General features: G+C 32.8%; 1 long non-coding RNA gene and 1 pseudogene across 1 annotated transcript; both read left to right on the top strand.

The window, feature by feature from the left end:
- Positions 1 to 689: 689 nt before the first annotated feature.
- On the top strand, positions 690 to 2898 carry LOC121227595 (serine/arginine-rich splicing factor SC35-like; annotated as a pseudogene).
- Positions 2899 to 2924: 26 nt separating this feature from the next.
- LOC107898924 (uncharacterized) lies at positions 2925 to 4469 on the top strand. The gene is made up of 2 exons (XR_005925157.1): positions 2925 to 3110; positions 3247 to 4469. It is a non-coding gene; the product is annotated as an uncharacterized lncRNA (long non-coding RNA).
- The last annotated feature ends 4849 nt before the right edge of the window (positions 4470 to 9318 follow it).

The raw sequence follows: 9318 nt of genomic DNA, 5'->3' as shown, positions 1-9318 counted from the left end.
GGTGTCACTTCGAACAAATAATAATATAGTGACTAAAAACGAACATTCAAACATAAGGACAAAATGTAACTTGAGTCAAATAAAAGGACTACTTTGTAATTACCCTTATTTTATTTATTTATTTTAATTAACACAAAAATGTAACTAAACTTTTTCGTGGATTTTACCTTCACATCCACAAATATAAACCCTAACCGTAAACCTTTCTATTTCTCGATCTCTGTCTTCCCCCAATTTTTTCTTCTTCTCATCAATTGCGAAGAAAAAAAATGTCCACTTTGGAAGATCAGGTCCCCGACACACTGATACCTACTCTCTTCTCGTCCTCAATATCACATTCCGTAAGCTTCTCTCTTTAGCGGCTCGTCGTTTAACATCTTTGCTGCGATTTGGCTTATAAATTTTTAACTGGAAAACATTTGATTTTGTTTGAATTTTGTTTAGGTACGACCGCTGATGATTTGTTTTCCATTGTTCGATAAGTACGGGAAAGTCGTTGACATCTTTATCCCTAAAGATCGAAGGTTCTTCGTTTTTCTTTTTTGATTTGTATTTGTTCTTTCTGTGGTGTTTATGAATTTATAAGAGAACGATTTTTATTGTGATTATAGGACTGGTGATTCTCGAGGTTTTGCATTTGTACGATATAAGTATGCGGATGAGGCACAGAAAAGCTGTGGATAGGCTCGATGGTAACCCTGCCAGCAACTTCTTTTTTTTGTATTGATTGTGATATTGTATTGATTGTGTGGATAACCATTACAATTATATGGAATTTCCCTTCTTATTGCAGGGAGAGTCGTTGATGGTCGGGAGATAACAGTTCAATTGCGAAAATATGGCCTAATGCAGAAAGGATGTAAGTTTGTGCTGGCTGTCTTTTATTATTCAATTGCTTTTAACTGTTAACTGATTTTTTGAGCCTGATGTAAGAAGATATATGCTGGGTGACAAAATTTTTTATTATTGTTTAACTATCAGAAGCAAAAAAGCGATCTTGTTCGGCTGAACATGAAATATGTCCACTTGCTGACTAATTGTATTAGTAACTTATTACTGTTTCAAGTGATTGTTTGGAAGTTGGAAAGCAGTTTGGTTGCTCGCTTAATTGTGTGCACAATCTCTGGTTTTATTTTATTGTCTATATTGCTGTGAAAAAAAATTATTTAGTTCTGCTTTAACTTCGTATCACAAGAAAATACTTATTGTTTGGCTTCTACTCAGATAATGTCCAACTGCATAAGTATTGTGTAGTGGTGATCAGCTAATTACTTCCAGTGAGTAGCTTATCTATTCTTTTAATGCATCTTATCCATATATATCCTTTCTCATATGGTTTTAATATTTGGGTGAGCAAAATTCGATTCGATTTGAAAAAGTCGAAAAAAAATTCAAATTTCTAATTAATCTATGAGATATTTGAATTATTCGAGCACTTGAATACTCGATTGAGTTCGAGTTCGAGTCAATTGAATTCACAATTCGATAACCTGAATAATTGAATAACAGATTGGTGTAAATACCCTTTTGGTCTCTGTCAGCTTTGAAAATAAGCAAATGGTCTTCTCAACAAAAATTCAAAATAATTTTCAAAAATTCAAAATAAAATTAACATTCAAAATATTTATAAAATTTCAAATTTTATATTTAAAAAATATAAAGTTTTAAAAAATTCTAAAAAATATATAAAGAAAAGTTAAAATTTAAAAATTTTCTAAAATAATAATTTTGGTGGCCTAATTAATGATTTAAACTTATCATAGTATTTTATTTTTTTATGATTTTACTTTGAATTTTTTTTCAAATATATATGGTTTCAAATTATGTGCTTTAACATGGAAATAGTTATTCGTAACAATATTTTTATTTGATATGTTTAATTTTTCTAATTAACTCTTAACAATTTCACTCGATTAACTCGATTTGACTCGACTCAATTCAAAAAATTTTAAATTGATTGGATAATAAAATAGGACTCGTGAACTCAATTAACTCGAAATTTTTCACTCGATCGATCGAACGCTTACCTCTATTTCTAGTAATTTCAGTCTTAACTCCTAAGGTCTCTGATGTACTATTTCTTTGCAGTCACAAAGGAAGGATTATTGAACCAGTTCCAAGGTCAAGAAGTCGCAGCCCACGCAGAAGGTAAGTTGTGTTAACTGCTCTTTTTTTTTTTGCATAGACAACTTTTGATTTTCACATTTTTGTACTGTAATTTCATTTTCTATCTGTCTGTCCCCACCTTTTTGAATAAATCATGGGGGACATTGATGAAGGGATAACTGTGAAGGTTTACATGGTTTGCTTTTTCTTACTAACTAAAGCAGTCTTGATTATGGTAGCATGAACATGATGGTGCTAGATGCTGGTAGCTCTGAGCTAATTCATTAACTCAATGTTTATCTTCTTGTTCCTGAACTACATGTCGGGAGACACTAGTTTTTGCCCATTTTCACCTTGGCATTTTTCAAGTAATGTTCTTTTATCTGATGTGATTTTAAAAGGGGAAGCCTGCTTGGTTTGTATATGTGATGCTTTTAAGCTTGTTTGAATAGCCAAAATATAGGGATTAATTGTATTCTTTATTGTCTCATTCTAGTAAACTGGTTTGCATTGTATTCAATATCTTCAGGCACCGGGATGATTATTCCAGAGATAGGGTTATAGGAGAAGAAGTCGTAGTAGGAGCTATGACCGGTATGAACGTGATCGATATCGTGGGAAAGACAGAGACTATCGGCGTCGCAGCAGGAGTCGTAGTGCAAGTCCTGACTATTCTAAAGGTCGAGGAAGAGGGTGCTATGATGATGATCGGCGGAGTAGCAGTCGATCACTGAGGTTTGTATTTTATACTTTGCTCTTGGATTAGAATGCCAATTTCTTTTATGCTATGTTGTTGTGATACTTTATTTTTATTTCAGTGCTCTCCTGCTCGCCGCAGCCCTAGTCCTCGTAGGAGTCTTACCCCACGCAAGGCCTCTTCTCCAAGGGGTGAAAGTCCTTACAGGCGCAGCCGTGATGGAGGGTCTCCAAGTCCTCGAAGTGTTTCACCACGAGGCCACCCTGCTGATTCTCGTAGTCCATCTCCTCGGAACTCAGATGTTGATGTGAGTTTTTCACTTTCTAGTTTATTCTTCTCCGCTTCCCCATTTCTGTTTAATCTTTTTTTTCTTTTTACCATAAAATTACCTTGCAAAGCAGTTCTAATCCTTAACTGTTTACTTTTGCATTTGAATTTTGTAGGAATAATCTTGTGGATGAATTACTGGAGACTCTAAGTAGCACGTATCTTGTTGCTATGTTGGTGTTGAGGACATTTATATATCTTGTGTTCTCTAGTATGGTAGGACTGGTTTTTTGGTGTTTTAATTAACTGTCCTGAACCTTCTTTCTCTATCACTTAAGCAGTATCTTGGAGTCTGAACTAATGTAGTTTCAAGTTTGATGTTTCAGTACCACCAAAGATTTGTGATGTAAGCTGGTTGTTTTAGGTTGCTTTCCGTTCCCCCTTTAGATCTTATAGTTGGCTCCTTGTTGCTTGTCTCCCAAATTAATTTTTCATGGAGCCACTCCAGTGTTTCTTTTTAGTTATTGTGTTTCCCTTTTTTCTAAGAATGCTGATTCATCTGAAACTATCTGTTGGTTTATAGCAATGTTCGGGGGAAAGAGTGACTTGGGCAAATGGACATGATGTTGATGTTGTGGCTGTTGATGCTGTTTGTATCTGTAGATGAATGATCGTGATTGTGATGCTGGTTATAGCAGTATGCTGATTGCAGGACAATCTGTTAAGTACTTTTAACTGATATTTATAATTGGTAAGACCTGTAGTTGAGTCTTGATTTTTGAAAGCCTTGCATCCTTTAGGTTTCTGATATTTCTATGCGGTTACCCTCTTGATTTGCTCTTTTTCTAAAATTGAGACCAAGGTTAAGTTGCGGTGATGGTAGAAAAGGAAATTTGAACTGTGAAATGCTGCGTATGATGGACGTATGATGCAGGTTCTAAAAAAGAGAGTAATGTCTTGATCTGACCCTTGCAACTGCTTAATTGAACCAAATAACCTTGTGTATAATGGTTTCATCGGTGTATTTAATCGCACCCTATTATTGCTAATATTTTGAGTTGTAGCAAAATTGTACGTGACTGATGCTGTGAAGTGGTGGTTGTGCGTATCTGTTGTAAGATGCATATGGCTGGTGTTTTAACCAAATAGAGGCGGTTGCCGCGTTTTTTGTCAGTTGCCTTCGTTGCTGGTCTGCTTGAAGCTGGCTGTTGCTGCCCCTTTACAGGGCCATGTTAGTTCTACCTTTATTACCAGTTATTATCTTTTTAAATGTTAAAAAAAAAAATCCTTGGGAACCGGTGTAGGTGGCATTGTGATCTAGTCTTTTTAAATTATAGGAATAGCTTAAATGGATGAAGATGTTGAAATAAGTGAATAAAAAAGAGGTGTGTCCTGAAAATCCAACCTGTGCTTATATTGTAAGTTGGCTTTGATCTGTTTTCTATTGCATGCTCGTGATTGATGATTTACACCAGGAAATATGTTCATAACTTTAAAATTAAAAAGAAATTAAATCATTGGCTGCGGTGGGCCATTTTAATGTTTGATTTAATTTAAGGAGAAACTTCACGTTTGAATTTTCAAGTAAAAGATTGATGAAAAGACGGTTTCAACCTTTTTCCGTGGAGACTTTGGCTACATGAGAAGGTGAAAGAATATGAAAAGATTAAAACAGCTGTTGAACAACCAAGAAGATGAAGCGATACGATGGATTTTTTTTTTTTGGTTATATTTCCAGATTTGTAAAAAGAAATAGAAAGTTGCTTTCAAGATTTAATGATTTTAAAAATTTAGTTTTTTTTTTAATTTTTTTCCAAATTTGTAAAAATAAAATAAAATAAAATAATTCTTTTAAAAGTTATTGTTAAAAAAATTAAAAACGATATTTTGACTATAGTTTAACGATTAAATTAGTAATTAAACATTGAGATGAATGTGTTACATCATCATTTAAGAGAAGAATTAATTTGTACATTTCAACAGATGCCTTGCTCTTCAAACTATATTGTTGTTTTAATATATTTTCATTGGATTAATCATTATCTCTATTACAAAATTTTCAGCTAATGATAAATTTTTAATTCAATGAAAATGAAAATTTTCCTTCCCTCTTCCTTTGTCTCTCTCTCCTGCAGCTTCTTCCTTTTAACTCAATTAAATTAGTGTTGTACACAAACTCTCCTGCAAACTGACCTATTTACACGGCTGCAGTTACAGTCTCCATATTTATTTGAAGAAAAATAAAAAAAGGTCCCTCACCAATATGATTCATGGAAGAAATTTCTACATCTTGTACCATTAAACATAAAACGCATGTTTAACGCTTAAGTTTCATCATACCTCACTGCAAAAAAGTTCCAGGTAAAAGCGGTCATCTGGTTAACGACAACAAGTCTAAGGAACCTTTGCAAGAAAAATATTATTTGAATCGGAGCTACTGAGGTGGTGGCCATGGAAACCACGTTTTTGTCTCTACCACCAGTTGTGGTCGTAAAACACCGCCTTGTGTTGGTTGGTTGTCTGGACGGTACTGTTTGGAGCAGACGAATGGTTTGTCATGTTTTCGGCAGTGTTCGAGATTGTCGAGGGTGAGACCTTTCGGGTTCCAGTAAAGAGTTGGATGGTCAAAGAGAGAGAAGGGAGGGGGAGGGTGAAGATGAAGATGGGGAAGCGGGAAGAGTGAAAGAGAGAGTAGTATTAAATAATAATTTATTTTTATTTAATATTCAATTTCTTAAAATTATAAAATTATATTTTAAGTATTGATTCGATTAAAAAATAATTTAAATATTTATCTAAAAAAAGCGTAATAATTTAGAATTTTATCAAGCCTAAAAAATCGATAAATTTCTTTTCTTTTTTTTCTCTCTCTTAAATTAAGTAAATTTCCGTCTTAATTCGCATTTAATTCGCATTAATAAAACAAAGAAAAAACTATTAAAATAGTCAGTTTCGTTTGCTTCAAGTTACATTTTAGTCACTTATGTTTGAAATATTACATTTAGTCACTTAAGTCATGTTATAACATTTTAGTCACCGAGTCGTTAATTGCCGTTAACGGTGTAACAATAAGCTGATGTGACACGTTAAATTATCATTTCAAACAAAAAATTAGATTAAATTATACAATTGGTCCTTATATATTTTTTTATTTTGAGCAATTTAATTATTTCTTTATATTCTTTAACTTTTCTTTTATTTATTATTTATTTATTTTCATTCTCTTTTGTTTCTCCCTCTGTTTTCCTTCATTCTTCATTTCTTTAACGTAGTATTTTTATAATTTTCATTTGTTAAAACTAGTCCACAAGCTCGCCTCATTCGAAAAAAATTAAATTGTTCAAAAAAAAAGTATAAAGACTAGTTTTAACAAATGGAAAACATAGAAAAATCACGTTAAAAGAAATGAAAATGGAGGAAAACTGAGGGAGAAGTAGAAGAGAATGAAAAATAAAGAAAAAAAAGAAAGTTAAGAAAACAGAAAAGAAAAAAATGGGGATCGACTGTATAAATTAACCTAAAATTTTGTTTGAAATGATGATTTAACATGTCATGTCAGTTTATCGTTACACTGTAAATATTACAACGCGATAACGTAAGTGACTAAAACGTAATATTTCAAACATAAGTGACTAAAATGTAACTTGAGACAAATAAAAGTGACTATTTTAGTACTTTACCCTAAAACAAATTAATTAAGTGTTGAAATAGTTTTTGTATTTCATCATGTTGACTTTTAAAATTCACTAATAGATGAATCAAGCAGCTCCAAATTTAATTTTCTATTTTCTAATAAACATAATAAATATAATAAAAGTTATTTCAATAAAAAAATTAAAAATAAAATTGTAAATTGTAAAAATTATATTTCAAGAAGTTCTATTTTCAAAGAGGATAATTAGCCACAACATGCTGTTCGGTGAGATTATTTCTCGATGACTTATTTGTGGTGCATTATGCGATAGGTGTTAAGTTGATAGATACACTTAAGATATTCTGGTTAAGTAACTTTCCATAGAGATTTACTTAAGTTAGAAAGATGGTTAAACATTACACGATTATTAGTACATGTGAATGCCTAAGGAATTAGGTTCATGTACTAATTGGATGGAAATACATGTTATTACTAGTTGATCATGATCATCTCACGGTGGTTTGATTCAATGGGTGTGAGAATTATCGTTGCAAAATATTTTCAAATAATTACTTAATACAAAGATATTAATGTATGAATATTTTAATTTCAGTTCGAAAATGGTACCAACTCCCTTATTGAACATACCCACTGAAAACAAACTGAACAAAAATAATTATAAGAAACGGAAAAGGAACTTGATAATTGTCCTGAGCCATGAGAAACTTAGAACAATTCTTGATAATAAGTGCATACCAACCACTCAAGTTGAGGCTAAAAAAATATTGGGAGGAGTCTGATGAGATAGCTTGTTGCTATATGCTGGCAAGTGTGACCAACACCCTATATAAGCAATTGATGAGCTGTAAAAATGCCAAAGTGATTCTTGATAAGCTAAAAGACGTGTTTGGAGGCCAAGCTACCTTGGCTCAACAGTCTGTCATAAATAGCTTGATAAATGCATAGCAAAAGCTTGGTACTTCGGTAAAAAATCATATGATAACTCTTATGGATACTTTACTGAGGATGCGAAAAATGAGGTCAATTTGGACCAGAACACTCAAATTGGGATAATGTTCAAGAGCTTACCCAATGACTTTGTTGGCTTTCAAGCCGCATATAACATTGGCAATAAAAACCTAATACTTACAAAACTCATGAAAGAATTACACCCTATAAGTTGATGTTGAATGGCAGTCAGTTAGTCCGAAAAGTAAAAGCAAATATAACTATTGCTTCTTCCTCAAAAGGGAAAGGAAATCACACTAAGAAAGACAAAACTAAAGTCTCTAGGCCATCAAAAGTGGAAAGGAAGAGAACCAGAAAGCGAAAAGACTTATCTAAGTCTAAATGCTTTTTCTGCACTAAGAAAATGCACTACAATGCGAACTGTAAAGGGTGGAAGGAATATTTAACCACCAAAGGCAAATGTATGAAACTCTTTATGATAGAAGCTTGTTTAGTTAATGATTCAATAGACCATCGAGTCATTGATTCAAGAGCTATTAATCATGTTTGTGTTTCTCTATAGGGGTTCGAAGAGACGAAAGATCTTAGAGATAAGAATCTATCGTTATGGACCGAAACCGAGACAATTGTGGTAGCTAAAGTAGTGAGAGATGTACATCTTTATTTTGATAATTTTAGGAAGATTATTTTAAAATACGTTTCTATGTACCAAGTTTTAAAAAAACACCTAATATCAGTTGCATGTTATATAAGTACAACTTGACTGTGACTTTAATAATAAAATTGTAATATTAGAAATCACAATCTTATCTGTAATGGATGAATGCTAAATAATCTTTATTTTCTCAAACCAAAGATGTACACACTACTTAAGACTAAAAAAACGAATAAAAGACTTAAAACTTCTCACTCTAATGAAGTGTACATTTGATATTTGAGACTTGATCATATTAACCAATAAAGAATCATTAGACTTGTGAAAGATGACATCTTAAGTTCACTTAAAGAAATCGATCTTCCACGATGTGAATCTTGCTTGGAAGGTAAGATAACCAAGTAATCTTTTAATGCAAAAGGAACGAGGACCGTAAAACCCCTAAAACTTGTGCACATTGACGTATATGGCCCCATGATCGTCAGTACAAGAGAAGGTTACAAGTATTATGTAACCTTTATTGATCATTATTCCAGATATAGGTATGTATACCTTATGCACCGCAAAACTGAAACATTTGATAAATTCAAAGAGTTTCCTACGAAAGTGAAGAAACAACTAGGTTTACCCATAAAGACACTTTGATTTGATCGATGTGGGAAATATTTATTTGATGAGTTCTTAGGGTACCTCATAGAGAATGAGATTCTATCCCAATTAACCGCATCAGGCACTCCACAATAGAATGGTGTGGCAACGTTGTTAGATATGGTACTTTTGATGCTAAGTTATTCGAAGTTGCCAATCTCTTTTAGGGATATACAGTACAAACAACTTGTTATATTCTGAATGATGTGCCAAATAAGGCAGCACAGGAAACTCCATATGAATTGTGGCATGGCAGGAAGCCAAATCTTAATCATTTACGAATTTGGGGATGTCTGGCTCACATATTGGACAAAGATGCGAGGAAGTTGGACTTACAGACAA

Source organism: Gossypium hirsutum, unplaced genomic scaffold (genome assembly GCF_007990345.1).
Source record: "Gossypium hirsutum isolate 1008001.06 unplaced genomic scaffold, Gossypium_hirsutum_v2.1 scaffold_1113, whole genome shotgun sequence".
Lineage (NCBI taxonomy): Eukaryota > Viridiplantae > Streptophyta > Magnoliopsida > Malvales > Malvaceae > Gossypium > Gossypium hirsutum.
This window is presented reverse-complemented; position numbering and strand designations above follow the sequence as displayed.